Here is a 22,339-nt window from a genome sequence, read left to right on the forward strand (position 1 = left end):
ATGCCTTCAGTGACACACGCACACACATTTGGGATGAATCGCAATAGCAGCCATATTGATCACTCAGACAGTTACTCCTTAGCAGACATACTTTCAACTTGGGGGCAGAATTTTCTGGTTCTAGGATTAAATTCAAGGCAAAAAGTAGAGCACAAAAGTTCAAGGAAGTCACCTAGATTCCCATGTGGCTTGCTTTATGGAATTATTTTTATTAGTCATTTTTAGAGGTTGAGCTCTTAGAAACAAGCACATCATGACATCAATCAGTGTGCAACTGTGGCTTGGTGCCAGCTATGCCATTTTGGAGCTCAATGCTCCAGCGAATACCCTTTCTTAATCTTGCACAACTGAACAGCAGCAGGTTTGTTACTGGTTGATTTCTTTTTGCTGTTGCTTTGATTATGCTCGTGTTTGGTAATGTCTATACTTGTTTCAGTTTGCAAAAGTCTAAAAGGAGTGTTGTAAAGGGGTTTGGCTGATTTCAAGGCTTCTGAATAAATTGATTACTGAAGTGAAATTTTCACTAGAAGCTCATCCGAGATTGGTTTGGAAACATTAACAAATAAATTTGAATTTGCTTGCTCTGAGTAAGACTTCCTTTTTCCAGTTTCCCATAACAGCACACCCACTTGCTTCAGAATTCCCCCAGTGTGCTTGCTTGAATTTATTAGCACACTGTCTGCTGACAGTAGTTTTAACCCTAGGAATAGGTGAGTTTAGGTCAGATGGGAAGTAAAACTTAGTTAAATTTCAAACCAAACCTCACCCCAATTCCAACCCACCCTCCTCCAGTTTTAACAGAGGGGTGTCGGGGCAGGCCAATCTCAGCAGTAGGGTCCATCACTGAAATATTTTAAGGAGGCATTCCTGCATTTTAACTAATGTCAGCTGGGTTTCCCCAGGGTTCAGCAATGACAACAGGTAAAAGGAGGCAAGAAGAGTCCAATCTATAAGTTAATTGCATTTACACCATTACTTGTGGGCCAGGAGGAGTAAGTGTTTCCTCCAGGCCTGACAGGCTTCCCTCTGTCACCCCTCCCTCTGATCTGTGACCTGCAATTGCCTCTCATGATCTCTTTAGCCCACCCCTGCCCCATTCTCCAAATTCCCTACAATCTCCAATCACCCCCCAACGACTTACCTGTCACCTACGTTCGGCTGCTTGTCCACACGAGGTAGCCATTCTGTCATTCAGACTAGCTGTCAGGTGGGAAAGCTAATGAAAATATGCAAACAACATCCCGTAATTTAATCTTGCAGGATGTCCGGGAAACCCTTAATGCAGTATTCCCAGTCCAGAAATCCTCCCCATGAACCCTGCTCCCTTTGTGGCCTCAAGTAAATACCGCTCTCTCTGTGTAAATAAACATTAACAGGATACCTGTTGCCTTGTTTGTTTTATTTTAAGCCATTGTATCCATTATCCAGACCAGGAAATGGATTTTGCCAGAATGGTTCAGTATTATGTCAGATGATGAGTTCTCTAAATAGAATAGATTGGATATGCAGAGGCAGCAATTTTCTTCACATTGTGTTTATTGGTGTGATGAATCATTCCCTAGCCATACTGCCTCCAGAGTGCTTGGGACTGCTTAGATTTGAATTCCCTTATCTGCCATTTGTGGAATTTATTTTCTTTTAAATCGGTTTTTCTCTGTAGCTTTCTTCTGTTATCTCCCTGCTCCCTACCTTGAAGCCATTGCCTCTCTCACTGCAGGTCCACGGTTCTAGCGGAACTATTTGGCCTCTGATACCTCCTCCCTGAATGACCCTTAGCAGTGAATGCCAGCTGCCTTTCTGACTGTGCAGGATATTACAACGTCCTCAGCTGTCCCCCACTTATAGCAGTATGCTGTATCATGATTAGGAGCAGGGGCTCTGGCCTTTATTTTCATTTCCCTAACCCAGGGCATTATAACCAATTGTAGTATTGTTATCACAAGCCTGGTTTTGATCACCTACCTCCACACAGTTCAAACCTGGACAGAGTAGCTAAATCTAATTTAGTTATATTTTAATTAACATTTTTAAAAAGTATTTTTTTATTCTGAATTTAACAGTAAAATGAGGTTTATCAAGTTGTATGCCTCACATTTTTGTATATCACTGTAAAATCATGAGACTTAACAGCCATGATCAGCAAAGTGAGAGTCATTATCTCAAGGGTCCTTCTGCGCCAACCATATACTTTAGTTCGGTTTCCTACTGCTCAAGATATATTTACCTAAATATGGAGCAGGAGTATCCCTACCCCGATCATGACCTTGACTGGCCACCTGATTGCCGCTACCACTTTCCTGATCCCAGCCACTGCCCTCTCTCCCTATTGTCCCCTTTCATATGTTGGACAGAATACAGGAGTGAATTTTATGCCCTGCCCCCACCACACCCTTGGCAGTGTCTCTGAACGCAGGGAGGCATGGAAAATAAAGTGGGTGGCCAGCCTACTGCTTTCCTGCCCACCCCCGACCAGTCAGGGTTATTATCACAGGGGGGGTGGATGAAGCATCAGGCAACCCTCCTGCCTCAGGCCTACTGAGGCCCCTGGTAGGCAATAAGCAGCTACTTAAGGGCCTCAATCTGCCTTCACCACTAAATTACTTTGACTGGGGAACGCAGAAGGAAGGGGCCAGCCAAGCAGCTTTGACAGCTTGGGCTAAAGGCAGGTGCAAAGGGGATACCTCCTTTAGGGGCAACCCCTCAAGGTGGAAGCTCTACTTTGTGCCTCCTTCCTGGCCTCTCTAACACAACCAGCCCCATACCCCTTCCCCCTCTTGCTGGGGTCATGAAAATATGCCCACCCAAAATTCCCGAACTTAGCTTAAGTCCGGAAGACATCTGCTCGGGACTCCATGTAGTCCCAACAGTGATCGCCACTGTGTTCTGGCATGGGTAGGGCTTCCTGTCCCTGGGGGTTGGAGGTCCTACTATTAAGTAATTAACGCCACCCCTAGCATATTATGCTGTCAGCAGCAGCTTTCTGATTGGCGCGGTGCCAACGGTCTTTACAGTGGGTAATCCCATCCACGTAAAATTTACTCCATGGGAGAACTTCCTACTCTTCTTCAAATAATGCAGTGGGACCTTTTAAGTCCACCTGAGTGGGAAGATCGAGACTCGGCTTAATATCTCATGCAAAGGACAGCACCTCTAGCAATGCAGCATCTGCTCCCTCAGTACTGCATCAACATATCAGCTGAGATCATGTGCTCCAGTCTGAATCCTACTTGAACATGGCACATTTATGACTAAGAGGAAGAGATGCTATCAATGGGCCAAGATGACACTCAAGGTTGGAATTTTTCATTAAGGTATTATTCAGGGCACTGAATAACACACCAGCATCAACATTATGTTTGCATTATTTTATCAACAACTTTGTTAAGATAGGGTACTTGGGAATTTAATACAATTTTTGATAACCAGATTAATGGTTTAGTTAATTAAAACAGTTCATAAGGAATTTGACCTGGATATGTTAATCAAGTGCTAAAAATAGGGCACATTGGAATTTCAACGCAAGCTTAACACAGGGCACAAATGATGTTTCAATCAGTCAATTCCCAAGAGTTAGCATTTTACCAGCTATCCCTGAATTTACAGAACCATAAAGTTAAAGGTGAAAGGGCAAGTTATTTATACAATGATGTAATTTATGAAAATAGCTCTCACCTAAGATAAGGCACCACCACTCTTTATTGATACACCATCAGTTCTTCATAGGAACAGGGGTTCTGCTGTTTTTCAAAATTATCTGTTCTGAAGGTGTTTATTATTTTCCTTTTGAGTATCTTGGGTTCTTGCTGACTACTGCAAAAATAATTGCATGGGATGACCATCTTTTAAGAATGCTCATATAGCAAATGAAATATTCATCAGCAAAGGATTAGACATGATCATATGTTTAGTCACTAAACCATTGGAGACTCAGTAGAAATGAGATGTTAATGCCTTTACATAATAGATCATCAGGGAAATCAGACAGAGGAGAAATTGGCACTTTTACCTGTACAGGGAGACACACAAAAAGGACAACTTCGGTTATGCACCTTGTTTTGTGGTGTATGTTACTGTTTAGTGAAGTTTTGCACCTGTGGGCTGACAGTTTGTCAGATTTTGTAACATTTCGTTGAATGTTTGGGTACTGAGTGTACCAGTACTCTGTTCCTAACCAGAACCTAAATTGTGTCTATTTGCATGCTCATTTGGCTGCTGCTCAGACCTGAGCTAATTATTTCTATCTCCTTTTTTTCTCTTACCCCTCTCAGGCCCTTCTCTCTTGTCTCCTCCCCTCCTGTCACCCAACATGTCACCTTTAATTTTGCTTCTGTTGAGTACTTAGCCTTCCCAAATACCTGCCGCAAACCATTACTCTGCATATCCATTCTGTGGAATTCCCTTCCCCTGAGAGAAGCGAAGGCTGGGTCATTGGATATGTTCAAGTTCCAATCCAGATCTTCAGTGCAGTTGGATAGTTTGAGGGGCTCAGTTTTAATGTCACCCTTGGAGGTCTGTTGATTGACATTCCAGCTGTCTTGATGAGGTTGAGGTCTACACAAGCGTTTCAGCTTACAAGAGGGAATTCTTGATGGCGAAGAACATATAATGTTTCCAGTATGTTTTCGCTTGTACTGGAGCGCTGCCTGCAATGTACCCTTGACCTGTAGTGTGATCCCTCCTGAGCCATATAACTGGATTTCATTTGGCTTCAAGCATTGTGTTAGTAGCCACAGTTCTTTGTCTGATAAGACCGTTACGCTTGCTCCTGTATCCAGTTTGAAATTAGTGATATGTCTATTGACACAAACATCTGCATTCCAGACTGTATATTTGGGGTCTTTAACCTCACCCAGAAAACATATTTGTTCCTCTTTTTGTTGAAATTCCCCAATTTCATTTATGGCTTTGTGTGTGAAGACTTTCTCATTATCTTCGCACCCTGCACTTGTGGGAATCCCGGGATCTGGGCGAATCCAATGGCCCTTGCATCCTTGGATTCGCCCAGATCTCGGGATTTCCACAGGTGCAGGGTGCAATCGACTGCACCCATGTGGCGTTCAGGTCTCTGTCACTACACACGGTGGACTACGCAAGGGGTTCCACTCACTGAACGTGTAGCTGGTATGCGACCACCAGAAGCACATCCTGCAGGTATGCGTACGGTTTCCAGGGAGTGTGCATGACGCCTACAACCTCAGTCGCTCGCAGATCCCTGCAGGCTTCCAAGGTCCATACAGGCTGCAGGGGTAGCTCCTCAGGGACAAGGGCTACACGCCAAGGCCGTGGCTAATGACACCCATGATGCGGCCTCAGACTGCAGCAGAGCGACGGTATAATGAAGCTCATGCTGCAGCTTGCAATTTGGTGGAGCAGACCATCGGGATGCTGAAGATGTGGTTCCAGTTCCTGGACTGGTCTGGCGGTGCCCTGCAATTTAGTCCATAGAGGGTGTCACACATCATCGTCGTCTGCTCGCCCTTTACAACCTGGCGCTCCAACGGGGAGACGAGCTAGTTGAGGAGGAGATGGAGGAGCTGGAGGTCTCCTCTGATGAGGAGGACGGCAGCGGGGATGAGGGTGAGGAGGTCCTCGGTGGTGACGATGATAGGGATGAGGCTATCGCACTGGCTAGACAAGGCAAGCATGCTCGGGAGGCCCTCATAGCTGCCAAGTTTGTGGAGGATGATGACGACATTCAGCGAGGTGTCCCCATAGATCCTCACATTGCAGTTGTGAACGTTTGACTCCAGTCTGGCTTATTGCAGTGCCAAAAACCTCTGTGAGAATGCTCCTGTCATGGAGACACAGTGGAGGCCCTAATAGTCACTTGATCGCAGGAGGATGATGATGACGTGAAGTGAGGACACTCCATGAATCTTCACATAGCCTCTGAGAATGTCTTACTCCTGTCTAGCCGAGGGCAGCTCACTTACGTGCTCCATGAACAGGGCCATCTCATACAGACACAGCCATGAAACTTTAGACGCATCCGATGCTGTGTCCACCTTCACCACCTGAGCCCTTTAGGAGTTGGTGCACAGCATCAATGGTCGCAGACGCTGGTGTCATGGGGGCCAGCCCCACCTTAAATGTCCTGAGAGCACACAGAGAGAATGCAAGAACTACGTGGCGCCTGCCCACTATATTCTAGCAGCAATCACAAACACCGCCGAGGCATCAGTAATGTTTCCAGGGAGTGTGAGGCCGGACCATCATTATGGTTTGAAGGCTGCACAGAACACATGGAAGTGGCCCTGGACTGAGACAGCTGCCTTTTATCTTGTGCTGAAAGGTTTCACATCCGAGTGACAAGAACACTGCTCATCATAACGAGGAGTCACAGGCAGGGAGATATTCTTAGGAGTTTATTGACAATGGTGAACAGTACGTACAAGTGACCAAATCCCGTGCCCAGGCTGTGCAACTAATTCTCCTTAACTGCTTTAACCCTGCCGCTACATCTTGGTGCTCCCTGGACATCCACAGCGGAGGTGGAGGTAGCCTGCTGACTGCAACGCCCTGTCTCTGATGACTTTGGCGGGCGTCCTCTGGAAGGCTGAGACGTGGTAGGCCCCGGCCTGCTTTCAGAGTCCTGCTGTGTGGCAGTGGCATCCTTCTCAGCCTGTGAAGCTGGGGCTATGGAGGTCACAAAGAGGGGATTTGGATGGGCCGGTCACTCCTGGAGTCACCTGGGTGGATGACCCTGCAGTGTGCACATGTTGATCCGCCTCCCTATGGGTGCCCGAGGGCTGCTGGCTGACCCTATGAGGTGAAGGGGTAGCTGGAGTGAGATCGAGCTGCCTGGCACTCCTCTCGCATACACACTGTTAGAGGCCAACTATGGCATCAGCAATGGAGTTAAGCCCGTGCAGCAGTGCAGAAGTGACGTCCTGGACCAAAGTTTCCATCGCGGCCGCCATCCTGCTAGTGTTGATTTCGATGCTTTGCAATGCCCGCGCTATCTCCTCAGCCTGAAAACGGTCGGACTCTTCCATCGTGCCTTGCAATCTGAGTGCAGCGGACATCTCTTCCTGATGTTCCCTAGCTTGCCTTTGCAGCTCCAGCCCTTCAAATGCTGGGGACCTGGGAAATCCCTGCTGCCGCCTGCTGTGGATCAGAAAGTGCGATGTGCTCACCAGTATGTGATCCCATGCCTATTCTAGAGCTCGGTCCCACCGAGGCGTGTGTCTCTGCGCTGGTGGAGGGTGTGAGTGAGCGCTGTGATGGGTCTTCAGGGAGAGTTCCTTCAGATTCCCCTTCGGAGGTTTCTTTGGGGCTTGATTGGAGGCCCTGGGTCATGGACTCTCTCAGTTGTTTGGCAAGATGTGCTAGCGAAAGCAAGAGGAGATAATTAGTGCATGGCAGTGACCTGTGGAAGAGGACACATTACTTACAGCATGGTTGTCTGCTGGACGTTGCACTGCTGAATCCTCACTTGGTAGAGCAGCGCAACCTCACCGTCAGCACAGGATCAGTTCAGATCGTGGCTGGCCAGCTGGATGGCTCTGTTTTCAAAGTCCATGAGGACCCTGATTTCGGGCATTCCGCCATCGGTCTGTGACCTCTCTCTCTTGTTGTGTGCCAGCTTGTCCTGCATGGATAGAGATGGAGAAAGTGTAAGCAGGACACCTGCCAGGCCAGGTGATACATGTGCCTGGCATGTGTGGGTGGTGAGTTTTTTTTTATTCATTCGTGGGACATGGGCTTTGCTGGCTGGGCCAGCATTTATTGTCCATCTCTAGTTGCCTTGAGAAGGTGGTGGTGAGCTGCCTTCTTGAACTGCTGCAGTTCATGTAGTGTAGGTACACCCACAGTGCTGTTAGGGAGGGAGTTGCAGGATTTTGACCCATTAACAGTGAAGGAACGGCGATATATTTCCAAATCAAGGTGGTGAGTGAGTTGGGCACGACAAGTTCTGGAGCACAAGTCTTCAGTACTATTGCCGGAATATTGTCAGGGCCCATAGCCTTTGCAGTACCCAGTGCCTTCAGCCATTTCTTGATATCACGTGGAGTGGTCCCATGGACGGGCTGAGGACAATGAAGGTGTATGTGAGAGAGTGAATGGTCCCTTGAACTGGCAGTAGCTGAGAGCCCTGTAGATGTGTGATGGGTTCGTGAGTGTGTGAGTTGAGAGTGATGAAAAGAGCGACTTACCCTGGCGGAACTGTGGAGATCATTCATCCTCTTGCTGTTCTCTTCTGAAAGGCATTGGCACTGACCTCCCAAGCCAGATTGGTCACATTGCTGCCCATCCTGCAGCCAGAGCTGGTGTACAGGAGATCCCGGCGGGCCTCCACAGCATCCAGCTCTTGGGACCCTCATTAAACGTGGAAGCTGCAGTCTTTTTTCCTTTGCTGGCCATATCTCCCGGGCAGCAATGGTGAGCTGGTAGCGATGAGCGGTGTGCTGGCAGCTGCCTTTTAAACATGGCAGCTGGTGTGATGCAACGCGGGGTGAGGGCAAATGAGAGCCTAGCCGCCATGGAAACAACGTGTTTCCGGGAATGCATAAATAATGAGGCGGGTGTGGGATGATATGGCGTGAAAACCCACCAACACAGCTGGCGGGTAAATCTTTGTTTTACCCGCTTGCAACCGCAATTAGTGCAAATCTGGGAAAATTCCACCCACAATCGTGCTGTGCGCAAATTGGTTGTAGTGTTTCCTACATTACAAAAGTCACTGTAGTTCAAAAGTGCTTCATTGGGTATAAAGCACTTTGGAACATCCTGAGGTTGTGAACGGTGAAAATGAAAATACAAGTCTTTCTTTTTCTTTCTTTCTAATCTTTCTTTATTTTTCATAATTTTCATAATGTTAGGGGTAATTTTCTGATTTTTTTTTTGCTACTGGCAGGGAGGTCACCCATCAGGAGCACACACTGGACACTGAGATGGAATTTCTGCCATGGGTGCAAAGTCAGAAAATGGCCCCTTTTCTATTTTGATTACAGATTTCAGCTTTTGGAATTTTTCATTTTATCTGCACATTTTATCTGCAGAGCGCCCCGACGTCATTGCGCACTCGTGCAATATTTCGGTCAGCAGGCACACCCCAGAGTCAGCAGCTGACAATTTAAAGGCCTATTCAGGCCATTAAAAAGTTAATTGAGAGAAATTTCTCACTGCCTGTCCAACCTTACACTTGGCGGGCAGGTGAAAAGGCCAAGCAGCCTTTGCATCTATTAGAAAACCTCATCCACGGGCAGGGTGAGGTTTCCAACAGCAAATAAAAATAAAATCAAAATTTTAAAATTTAATTAATAACATGTCCCTGCTCATGTGACAGAGTCACATGAGGGGGCATGTTTTATAACATTTTAAAAATCTTTACTTATTATTTTGAAAAACGTCCATCTCCCTGAGGCAGCTCTGTGCCTCAGGGAGATTTTCAAGCGTGCACCCATGCTCATGCGCGAAGTTTGCGCTCTCCCTCCTTTCCCAACACCCCACAACACAGGCAGCACTGAACGCTACTGCTCGCGTTTCACGCTCAGTGGGCCTTAATTGGCCCGACAGCGTGAAATCACAAGTGGCTGTCGGCTTCCTGACCACCCCCACCCGTCCTGCCCTACAAGGGAAAAATCCTCCCCATAGTGACATAATCTCTGCAGTTCTAATTGCAGTCATTTTTATTGTCATTATGAAATCAAAGGGATCAACAAAGTAGTTCTTATCAAAGTTTTACAAAGCTGAGCTTTTCTGCTAGCCTCTGAGCAGGAACGTTATAGGTTCAAGTTCTATTCCAGCACTGTGTCTATATAATCTAGGTTGCCACACCAGTGCAATACTGAGGGAATGCAATCCCACAACCAACAGATCAGATCTAAGCTCTGCAGTCCTGCCACCTCCAGTCGTGAATGGTGGTGGACAATTATACAAATCACTGGAGGAGGAGGCTCCACAAATATCCCCTTCCTCAATGATGTGGTCTGCACATCATTGCAAAACGTAAGGCTGCAGCATTTGCTACAATCTTCAGTCAGAAGTGCTGAGTGGATCTTGGCCTCCTCTGGAGGGCATCACAGATGCCAGTCATCTGCCAATTCGATTCACTCCGCATGATATCAAGAAACGGATGAAGACACTGGATACTGCAAAGGCTGACAATATTCCGGCAATAGTACTGAAGACTGGTGCTCCAGAACTTGCTGCGCCCCCGGCCAAGCTGTTTCAGTCCAGCTATAAAACTGGCATCTACCTGGTAGTATGGAAATTGCCCAGGTATGTCCTGTACACAAAAAGCAGAGCAAATCCATCCCAACCAATTACCATCCCATCAGTGGCATTATCATAGCTGAATCCCCCATTATCAACCCCTGGGGGTTACCATTGACCAGAAACTGAACTGGACTAGCCATATAAATACTGTGGCTACAAGAGCAAGTCAGGGGTTAGGAATCCTGTGGCAAGTAAATCACCTCGAGACTCCCCAAAACCTGTCCACCATCTGCAAGGCACAAGTCAGGAGTGTGATGGAATACTCTCCACTTGTCTGGATGAGTGCAGCTTCAACAACACTCAAGAAGCTCAACACCATCCAGGACAAAGCAGCCCATTTGATTGGCACCTCATTCACAAACATTTGCTCCCTCCACCATCAACAAACAGTGGCAGCAGTATGTACCATCTCCAAGGTGCACAGCAGGAACTCACCAAGGCTCCTTAGACAGCACCTTCCAAACCTACAACCACTACTATCTAGAAAGACAAGGGCAGCAGAAGCATGGGAATACCACCACCTGTAAGTTCCTCTCCAAGCCACACACCAACCTGACTTGGAAACATATTGCCATTCCTTCACTGTCACTGGGTCAAAATCCTGCAACTCCCCCCCTAACAGCACTGTGGGGGTACCTACATCACATGGATTGCAGCAGATCAAGAAGGCAGCTCACCACCACCTTCTCAAGGGCAATTAGAGATGGGCAATAAATGCTGGCCTAGCCAGTGACACCCACATCCTATCAGTGAATTAAAAAATTGCCAGAAGTGAGGTGTTCAACTGAGGCCCCATATATCTGTTCTATTGGTTTGTGTGGATCTTAAAATCCCATGACACTATTGAAAGAAGATCAAAATTCCAATATTTAACACTATCACCAAAACCACATGAACTCATCATCATTTTATTGCTGTTTCAGCCATTTTACTGTGTGCAAAATGGTTTTCACCTTTGCATAACAACAGCCACCAATTTCCATAAGTAATTCATCATATGCATTGAGGTGTGAATCATTACTTATTTTTTCTTTAACATAAGAATATAAGAAATAGGAGCAAGAGTAGGTCATATGGCTCCTCGAACCTGTTCCGCCATTCAATAACATACTGGCTGAACTTCTAAGTCAACTTCACTTTTCCACTTATCTCAATGTCCCTTGATTCCCTTACTGTCCAAAAATTCTATAGATAAAATTCAATGACTGAGTATCCACAGGCCTCTGGTGTGGAGGATTCTAAAGGTTCACAACCCTCTGAGTGAAGAAATTCTTCTTCATCTCAGTGCTAAATAACTAACCCCTTATCTTTAGATTATGATCCCTGGTTTTAGATTCTCCAGCCAAGGGAAACAACAGGGGGTGGGGGGGGTTCAGTTACAAGGTTAGGTTGGAAAAGCTGAGGTTGTTCTCCTTGGAACAAAGAAGATTGAAGGGAGGTATTTCTAGAGGTGTACAAGATTATGACAGGCTTAGATAATGTAGACAAGGAAAAACTCTTCCCATTAGCTGATGTTACAAGGACCTGGGGACACAGCGTTAAGATTTTGGGCAAGAGGTGCAGGGGAATTGGAGGAAGAACTTTTTTAACCAGCAAGTAATAATGGCTTGGAACTTGCTGCCCACGAGGGTGGTGAAATCAATAATTTCAAAAGGAAATTGGATGAGCACTTTATTGTAATATAGGTTCTTTAGGTGTCTCAATGATGAGAACCTGAGACTTATATTTAAACATGAACCATTTATTGTTAATATTTAACTATTTACAGATCCAAGGTTACTGTCATGCATGGTGGTATTATCTCTATGCAGGCTGGTTCCAGTGTGTTCTCTCTAGACTGTTCTCTCTGAGTCTATTACCCTGTGACTCTATACATCATACCATGGGCGGGGCTAGTCTCCAGTTCCACATTAACCCTTGCTCTGCTGAGCACTTTTACATTACAATGGCATGCAGGCACATTGTACAGCACACTTGAAGGAAATATGGAAATAAACTTGCAGGACTATGGGGGCCAAGCATGGGAGTGGGACTGACCGGATTGTTCTGTGGGAAGCCGGCATGGACTCACTGGGCTGAATGGCCTCCTTCTGTGCCATATATGACTGCATGACCTCTAAGCATCTACTCTGTCAAGTCCTCTAATAATTTTACACATTTCAACAGATCATCTCTCATTCTTCTAAACTCTAGAGTGTATAGGCCCATTCTTTTAATCTCTCATCATAATTCAGTTCTCTCATCCCAGGAATCTAATTAGGTTTTGTTGCACCTCCTCCAAGGCAAGAATATCCTTCCTTATGTAAATAGACTAAAACTGTGTTCAATACTCCAGGGACAGAATTTAAATCCCACGGGCGGGCGCGTGCCCAACGTCATTGTGCACTCGCGTGATATTTTGCTTGTAGTGTGCGTGCAAAAGTCGGACAATTAAGAGGGCAATTAAGCCCATTAAGCAATTGTCTCTGGCTTGTCATGGTCCGTCCAACATTAGGGTTGGTGGACAGGCAAACCGGCCAGGCAGCCTTTACATTTTTCATCAAATCTCATCCAAGGGCGGGTTGAAATCTCCGTGTAAAATAAAAAAAAAATATCTGTGGACAGCATTTTTATGAGGTGTATTTTCAGGTGTTTGATTGTAATGCATGGACATTTTTTTTGCAGCTTTTTAAATCTTTATTTCAACGTTTGAATGTCTGCAGCTCCCTGAGGCAGCTGTCTATCTTCAGGGAGCTCTCGTGCAGCGCTCATCCGCGCCAGCAGTGACGTCATCACCCGCCCTCATCCCGCCCCCACCCCAGCAGTGCTGAGGTTTTCAGCACGCATTTCACATTGACTGGCACGCGCCTGCCAAAGATAAAATTCAGGCCCAGGTGTAGTCTCACACCTGGTCCTATTTAATTGCAGCAGGAGTTCCTTACTATTATATGCCAACTCCCTTGTAATAAAGGCTAACCATTTGGCTCCCTAACTGTTTGCTACACCTAAATGTTAACTTACTGTTATTTGTGTAAAAGGACACCCAAAATCTGCTGAATACAAACATTTACTAGCCTCTCGCCTTCTAAAAAATATTCTGCTTTTCCATTCTTCCTACTAGAGTGCATAACTTCATGCTTCCCCACATTATACTGCGTTTTGTCACCTTCTTGCCCAATGTCATGAAGCTATTAATGTATATAATATTTTGGAAAATATTTTTCTTTTAAAATAGAGATTTAGTCTGTGGGTGTGTCTTAATTAGATTAAAATCAGCTAGTCTGGGTACTTTGATATGTACTAGTTTGAGATGTAAACAGAGAGGTAGAGTGTATTTGCATTTTTTGAATAGATCATTCTAGAAGTGGGGTGAAAACTTGATGCCTTTCTAACAGCTACCAAGCAATATGTTTATATTACTAATAAAATTTGGTACAATGAATGGAGTTTCATTGTTAAAAGGTAAAGTTCAAAGAGGCTGGTGAAACAATGAGAATTTGAATTCAATCAGTGGTGGTAGGTATAACTTCAGTAGTTTTCAGGTGTGCAGAGTAGAGGCAATGTAAGATCAAAAGGCAGCTGTAAGCCTCCAACTCGCTCCACAGTGAAAAGAACTTCATTTTGAATTTGTAAGATGAAAATGCTTTGCCTGGTGTTTGGTTAAGTCTATGGGTTGCTGTTGCCTTAATGGAGATTAGTTTGGGAATTTGTTAAAAGTTATGACAGTAGTAATTTGTAGCCATGTGTATATATATTTTTAACCTGTGTAAATTCATAAAATGTTTCAATTAGTTTAATGTAAAACCTCAAGAACTGATGGTCTGATTCCTGAATTTAGAGTCGCATCTCAAACATAACACTGAAAATTATAGGTTATGACAGTTGTTTAAAGTTTCCCTCTGGGATTTTTAAATAACTCCGCTTTACCAACTGCATCGGTCATAACACTCAATAATTTAACCATTGTACATCCCTTTGCAGCTTCATTGCATCTGCCTCAGACCTTGTTTTCCTATCAGCTTTGTGTCGGTTTCCTCATCTAAGTCATTGATAACTGTAAATGAAAATGGCCATTTTATACTACATTGTAATTATGTTTTTATTTGTATCATATAAGAAACCTGATGATTTTAAAAAGCAGTGCACACTATAACTCCAGAAGCCTGCCCAAGTGGTCCTTATGCATCACTTACTGTGTGAAACAAGAAGTTGTGCTGATATCAATTATTATGTTGCACTTAAAAATAACTAGCTACCCACTGCAATCAATTCCAGGGACATGTCTGTGGCTACTCCTCAATGAGAAATATTTGTGGCTGCAATCATAGCATTGAATAAGAATATCTGAGAGCTATGAGTCTTTTGTGTAAAAATTATGTTTGGCATTTGTCTTCATGGTTACGTAATTTGAGGTAAAATAGTGAATTCCTCCCACTTAGATCCTGGAAAACCAATAATGTACCATTTATCTAGCTAGCACTGTCAGACTATGAATGAAGTGAGTCCAGAATCAACATTGTGGAGAGAAAAATGTAAACATATCTGTGAGTGACAGAGAGTGCATTTATGGCCAGGATTTTTCAGGACACAGCAGGAAAGTAAAGGTGGAACTGGAAGCAGGTGATGAAGGCTCTCCCGCTCTGACCCCCATTCGCATTGTGATCTCAGTGGCTAGAGGTGAGCTTTGAGGCAGTGGTCATGTCATCACCTGGCATGGAAAGAAGTGCTGGCGCCATGTTTAAAGAGCCCCCAGCACCTGAGTCCTGACGCAAACCATCTTTGTCTTAGCGATCTGACCTGCAACCAGCCTGCGAAGACCAAGGCTTGCAAGATTCCAGGAGTTATCAACTGCACCCCCCATAAGCATTCAGCAACCATCAACCAGCCCCTGCATGCAGCAACAATCAAACACCCCACAGCATCCAGCAACCATTGACCCTAACAGCACCATGAACCACCGACCACCCTGTCCCCCAGCATCCAGAAACCATGCAACCATCAGCCTCACACCCCTCAGCATCCAGGAACCGTCGGCAGCCTCCAGCACCCATCTACCACCCACATGCATCCAGCAATCATCAACCCCCATCTCCCCACACACTCACCAGCATGTAGCAACCATCAAATTCCCACAAGATCCAGGAACCCAGCATCCAGCGACAATCGAGCCCCCAGCATCCAACAATCATTAACCCTGACAAACTGCAACACCCCCCAATTCCAGTGTTCAGGAACCATCAAGCTCCACCACGCCCCCCCCCCAATCCCCACAGCATTCAGGAACCATCGTACTCCTACAAAATCCAGGAACCATTGACCACCCCCAGCATCTAGCAACCACTGGCCTCCCACCAGCATCCCCTCAAGCCCACCAGCATCCAGGAACCATGGACAGCCCCAGCATACAGCAACCATCCAACTCCAAAAAGATCCGGGAACCAACAACCACTTCATCCCCAGCATCCAGCAACTGCTGGCCACCACCACCACCCCCACCCCACCACCCCCCCACCACCCCTTCTCTCATAGCACCCAGCAAACATTGAATCCCCCAAAAGATTCCAGACCACCCTATCCCAGCATCCAGGAACTATTGTCCCCTCCCGCATCCTTGCAAGGACACCGGAGTGGAAAAGCGTTTGTTGAATGGCAGAAGGAAGATCCCGGGTGACCCCACAGTTCAGTGATGACCCCCTGCATGTTCTCCGCCAGGCCGCTTGGGAAAGCTAGGAGGTCCTCTTTGAGAGGGGCAGAAGGAGAAGATCGCCCCCTGTAATCAAGCAAGCCTGGACGGAGGTGGCAGGGGTGGTCAACAGCACAGGGTCATCTGGAGAACTGGCTGCAGTGTCACAGCCGCGTCAACGACCTTCACTAATCCACCAGGGTGATTACCACACCTCGGTTCCTTTTGGGGAGGTGCAAATGGATGTGTAAGAGTGGGGATGTTGGGGAGGAAGGGTCCACTATATCTGTGGAAATGGGTGGAGCCTGCAGCATCTCATGGAAAGGAATGGCTGAAGCTCTATCAGGGGACAGGAGCTTCACTGCCAACCCTCATAAGGTCACTCCAGAATGGCCCAATGCCACATGCATGCTGTTGACCACAGACGCAGCAGCAAGTGTGAAAGGTGATTAGGCATTGTGTTTGCTGTAGTGCAGACACTAACATTATTATTCCCTGTTCCTGCAGGAGAAAAGGGCCCAGAATGCCAGAGTGGGGTCCCAATCATTGCCATCCTGACACTCATGGAGGAGGAGGCTCTAGAGTTGGCAGGGTATCATGGCTCTATTGCAGCTGGTGCGGCTAGAGTGCAGTCGCAGGAGGGTGAGTAGCCTTCTCACCGGATACGAAGGAGGCCTCAGGCAAGAAAGAGTGTTGGTGTTGATATGTCCTCCAACGTGTAGACATCAATGTGAGATACAGGTGACTCTGTGGGCTCCTGCCTGGTGGGATGAGAAGTGCTGAACATTCTGTTCTCTCTTGCAGGTCAATCACAGGTGCAAAGTACTGCCAGTGTCTCTGGGAGACACTGATCCACCTCTGAAGAGGAGGAGAGATACATCATCATCCCCACTGCAACAGTGTATATTCTTTCACCTCGGTTGTGTGCACTCGCAATTAGACCTGGATTCGCAGCCTGGTATGAGCACCACATATGCGCTTGACCAGCTTTTGGAGGCTGTGACAGGTGAGGAGCACTGGCACTCAGAGGAGTGTGAGAAGCCAAGCCCATGCTGAGTCCCAGGCTGATGACATGTCTTTAGAGTCATTCGAGAGGTGGCAGATGTTGGACATACAGCATGAAGTGCCTGAAGATCTGGTGGAGATTCCAGAGGGTATCCATGCCCTGGCTTGGACAGTGGAGAAGTCCAAACAAGTCATGAGTGCTGTGATCTCTCTCTCATCTACACCTATGAACAGTCCTATTGCAGATTGGCTAGGATTAACATAGACCAACTTCTCTTTAATAGTTTTTCAATCATTCTTCCAGATCATTCTATTGGTTCAGTGACATTATTGGGAATGCAAGAATGCACTCCACTATGTTCTATTCTGCCTAGCTAAAAAGTGCTACTAGTAAATGGTTCAACTGAGGTTCTATTCTAACAACAGGTAGAGATGGTCAATAAATGTGACCTTGCCAGTGTCACTAGCATCGAGAGAACAAGTATAAAAATAAGCAAATTTATTCAGATTCAATCCTCAGCCTTTAAAAAAGCAAAATCATTCTAAGCAATACAAAACTTCAAGCTCTGTTCAGATTTGATCACTTTTGCTAATTGCAGTATAATCTTTCCAAATTTCAGATAGCATAAATCATTTTAAAATGTACCTATGCCATGTCATTAATGTCTCATTAACACAGGGTGAGTCATGGCTCTGGCTGTAGCATTTATTGTCCCACATAGAGCTAAATGAAATACAATTCAAGGATAAGTTATGCACAAAAGCAGACCTGGTGTAGACAAGGACCGTACATTTAGTCTGAATTACTCACGCATTTTCTTTGCAATTAATGCTAACACATTTCCAAAATCACTGGTGCACTAGCAAAATTCATTATAAAGCAGCAGGAGCTTTATTTTTAATTGTCTGAAGGTACATTTGACTTGTGTGTACATCCAGAGGTTTCTTATTTGTTATGTTCCATCATCTTATGAAACTATTTGAAAAGGAAATGACTAACCTATGGACAAATGCAGTCTAAATCAAAATTTAATTTTGATCTATCTTCATGCAGTTTTTTACTTTGTACAATTGTAGGAATAAGTGATATAGAATTTGTATACAACGTCGATTACCAGTACTAAATCTTCTAAATGAGCAATTTCCCTGTGTTATAAATATTTTATGATGATATTTTAATGATGCTCAGGTTTAATCTAGAGGAGGCAGTCTCAAATGGCTCCAGCATTATTGCAGAGATTAAAGGCATATTTCATATATTTGCAAAGAGGGGAACGATCAGAATACTTTGGAGTCAAGGGGAGCAATCCTGCCCTCTACATTTTTTTTCTAAATTGTTAATAAAATTTAACTTGTTGCAACTACTGAAGAATAAAAAATAATTTCCCAGCCCAATCTTTAAATGAGCACTGGGCCTCTCATTAACATATGCAAGAAGCCTAATGCCTGTTTTAGGTTGTCAATGGACATGGCTTACAAATGGACCAAGCGAATTTAGCAGTGGCCTGAAAACCCATATAGATCAGGTGTGAGCCATCCCACTGCTAATCATTGTGTGCCTATTTTACCTCTTTAAAATGAGTGCAATGCATACCAAGCCTTTATACCTGATTGACTTTAGGGCATCCTGAGATCATGATAGGCAGTATATAAATACAACTTCTTCTTTAGACAATAGTTCGTCAGTCCTTTATATAGCCACTAACCATTTTGAATGATTAATTCAATAAGGCTAAAAATAACTTATCAAAGCTTTTCTCTTTCATTTATTTTAACTGATCACTTGTGTATTCATTTGATTAATGACTACAACACTTGGCACTACTTTTCAAGGTACTTTGCTTAAACTGCTTGCTTCTAATGGTTTCCAAGCTGCAATAAGGCCATTGGTGAGACTGGAATTTCATGGACAAGGCAAGAAGTTTGAGTTGGGAAACTTCCCAAAGCAGCAGAGCCATGTTCTTCAAAAGAGCCCCCACTCACAATATTTTCTTTCTGGCAAGGCAGGGTGAGATCGAGTTGTGCCCGTCACCTCCGGAGGCAGGTCTGAAGTGGCAAAGATGGTGGGAAAATGGCCATGCCGGGAGGCTAGAACACCCACCTCTGTTTACTGGGACATCAGCCTATGTTTAGGTTTATTGTCAGGCCCCCAAACCCTCATCACCCAACCACTCCCCAGGCCCTCTTCATGCCTCCTCATAACCCATGTCCCCACTATCATGCCACCTCATACCCCCATATTCCTCATGTCCTCCCCATGCCCCCTCATTACCGCACACCCTCTCCATGCCTGCTCATACCCCACATACCCCCTTGCCCCCTCACAGCTGCCAGACGGGGCTTGCGTTAGGTGGTGAAAGAGCCAACAAGAGGGAAAATCCTACTTGACCTCACCTTCACCTATCTCCTTGTGACAGATGCATCTGTCCATGAGAGTACTGGCGGGAATAACCACCACACAATCCTTGTAGACACCCTCCATTGTATTATATGGTACAACACCATGCTAACTGGGATAGATTCAGGTCAGATTTAGCAAGGCATCAATGAGGCGGCTTGATCCATCAGCAGCAGCAGAATTGTATTCCACCACAATCGGTTACCCCAACACCTGTCATATCCCTCACTCTCCCATTATCATCAAGCCAGGCAACCAATCCTGGTTCAATAAAGAGAATAAAAGAGCATGCTGAGTGCAGTTCCAGGTATACTTGAAAATGCAGTGGCATTTTGGTGAAGCTACTGACACAGTGGGCAGAATTTTTCTGGCCCTGGGGTGGCTGGTTTGGAGGCGGGCACTGAGACGGCTCCATGATACAAGCCTGAATATTCAGCTCAGTGGGCGGGCACGATTGGCGAGCTCGGGGTCAGCCGGGAAATGAACCGCTGACTACGATCGGCCCCCGACCGTGATTTTACGCTGGCTGGCCAATTAACAGTCAGCCAGCAGGAAACGCGTGCTGAGAAGCTCAGCGCTGCCGGAGTGGGGGCGGAAAGAGCATGGGCGATGACGTCAATGCGGGCAAGGGCCAGTGCTGACAGAAAGCTCCCTGAAGGCAAAGAGCTGCCTCAGGGAGCTGAAGACTTGAAACAGCAAAAATAAAGGTTTCAAATGCTGAAAAAAGTGTCCATGCATCATAATCAGTCACCTGAAAATTTAGTTAATGAAAATTCTGTCCGCAGAAATTTATTTATATTTCATTTCATCACGGAAATCTCATCCCGCCTGCGGATGAGGTTTGTTGAAAAATGCAAAGGCTGCCTGGCTGATTCGCCAGTCTGCCAACTGTAAGGTTGGACGGGCAACGTAAAATGATAGACAATTGCGCCAACTGGGCTTAATTACCCTCTTAATTGTTGGCGGGAGCGCTTCCGACTTTTGCGCGCGCCCGCCGACCGAAGTATCGCACGAGCGCAGGATGATGTAGGGATGCTCGCCTGACGCCATCCCACGTGATTTCACGCCCGATTGGTTTGGGCGCACATCCACCGATCAGCATAAAATTCAGCCCACAATTTCGCCACTGGGAATGTCTCCCAGTGGTCAGCCAGGGTGTGGATTAGCTGCCCACTTAACAGAGGCGTGCAGCCAATTTAAATAATTATTGGCCCAATTAGGAGCAATATAGCTCATACTGTGTGGAAGGCCATCGGGGGACCATCAGAACCACAGGCTCCATCCCTCAAAGAGGAGGCCACTGGCAGCAAAGGCCAGCCAAAACACTGCTCTGGAGGTGTTTCCCCTCCACTCCAAGGGGCCTGCTTCTTGGGTCCTCTAAATTTATAATTTAATTCTATGCTTTGAGGGCACCTCCATTCTGAGACATCCTCGAGGTTCCCTACCTGCCTCAGCAGCATTCACCTCTCCCACTGAGCTTGCCGAGGCTCTGCAGCTGCCAGCCTTGTGATTGGGCTAGCAGTATTGGGAGCCCCACCTGCCATTCTTAACAAAAAGCCGAGTGCAAAGGTGGCCAATTAGGACAGCGTCTCCAGGAAAACAGCTGTCCACGGTCTGGTTCCCAGCAAGTGTGGGCTCAGGACTCCAATTTGGTCCCACAAAGCCCATGGGAAATCCTGCCCTATGGGTCAGTTGGTAGCATTCTTTCCTCTGAGTCACAAGGTTCCAGGTTCAAGTCCCACTCCAGGGCTTCAGCACAAAAATCAAGGCTGACATTCCAGTGCTGTACTGAGGGAATGCTCCACCATCTTTCAAATGAGACATCAAAATGAGGCTCCATCTGCTTTCTCAGATATAGGTAAAAAAAATCCCAAGACACTATTCTGAAGAAGAGCAGGGAAGTTATCAACGGTATAAAAACAAAAAACTGTGGATGCTGGAAATCCAAAACAAAAACAGAAATACCTGGAAAAACTCAGCAGGTCTGGCAGCATCGGCGGAGAAGAACAAAGTTGACGTTTCGAGTCCTCATGACCCTTCAACAGAACTAAGTAAAAATAGGAGAGGGGAGAAGTGGGGCAGAGGGGGTGGTGGTTGTAGGGACAAGCAAGCAGTGATAGGAGCAGATAACCAAAAGATGTCACAGACAAAAGAACAAAGAGGTGTTGGAGGTGGTGATATTATCTAAAAGAATGTGCTAATTAAGAATGGATAGCAGGACACGCAAGGTACATATAGCTCTAGTGGGGGTGGGGTGAAATAAGACTAAAAGGGCATAAAAGGTATAGATTTAAAAATAATGAAAATAGGTGGGAAAAGAAAAATCTATATAAATTATTGGAAAAAACAAAAGGGAGGGGGAAGAAAGTTCTTGAACTCACTCCTCCATCCCCACCCCCTTTCCGTTTCTTCCCCCTCCCTTTTGTTTTTTCCAATAATTTATATAGATTTTTCTTTTCCCACCTATTTCCATTATTTTTAAATCTATACCTTTTATGCCCTTTTAGTCTTATTTCACCCCACCCCTAGAGCTATCTGTACCTTGCGCATCCTGCTATCCATTCTTAATTAGCACATTCTTTTAGATAATATCATCACCTTCAACTCCTCTTTGTTCTTTTGTCTGTGACATCTTTTGGTTATCTGCTCCTATCACTGCTTGCTTGTCCCGACAACCCCCCACCCCCCTCCCCCCACCCCCACTTCTCCCCCCACCTTAAACCAGCTTATATTTCACCCCTCTCCTACTTTTACTTAGTTCTGTTGAAGGGTCATGAGGACTTGAAAAATCAACTTTGTTCTTCTCCGCCGATGCTGCCAGACCTGCTGAGTTTTTCCAGGTATTTCTGTTTTTGTTTTAAGTTATCTCCGGTAACCTGGCCAATATTTATCCCTCAATCAACATCACAAAACAGATTATTTGGCCATTAACATATTGCTGTTTGTTGGAGCTTTTTTTGCGTGAAATGGCAGCCGCATTTTCTACATTATAACAGTGACTAAACTGCAGAAGGTCTTCATCAGCTGCAAAGCACTTTGAAATGTCAAGCAGT

The 22,339-nt window shown here is 45.7% G+C and overlaps 1 long non-coding RNA gene across 2 annotated transcripts in view; it reads right to left on the minus strand.

Annotated features, from left to right (window-relative positions):
- Positions 1-3,672: 3,672 nt before the first annotated feature.
- The window catches only part of LOC144692491 (uncharacterized), a 70,484-nt gene continuing 51,817 nt past the window's right edge, over positions 3,673-22,339 (minus strand). For both annotated transcript variants that reach the window (XR_013579328.1, XR_013579329.1), the window contains exon 3: positions 3,673-3,810. This is a non-coding gene — a long non-coding RNA (uncharacterized LOC144692491). The remainder of the gene's footprint in view (positions 3,811-22,339) is intronic.

This window comes from Cetorhinus maximus, chromosome 17, assembly GCF_964194155.1.
Source record: "Cetorhinus maximus chromosome 17, sCetMax3.hap1.1, whole genome shotgun sequence".
NCBI classification, from domain to species: Eukaryota; Metazoa; Chordata; class Chondrichthyes; order Lamniformes; family Cetorhinidae; genus Cetorhinus; species Cetorhinus maximus.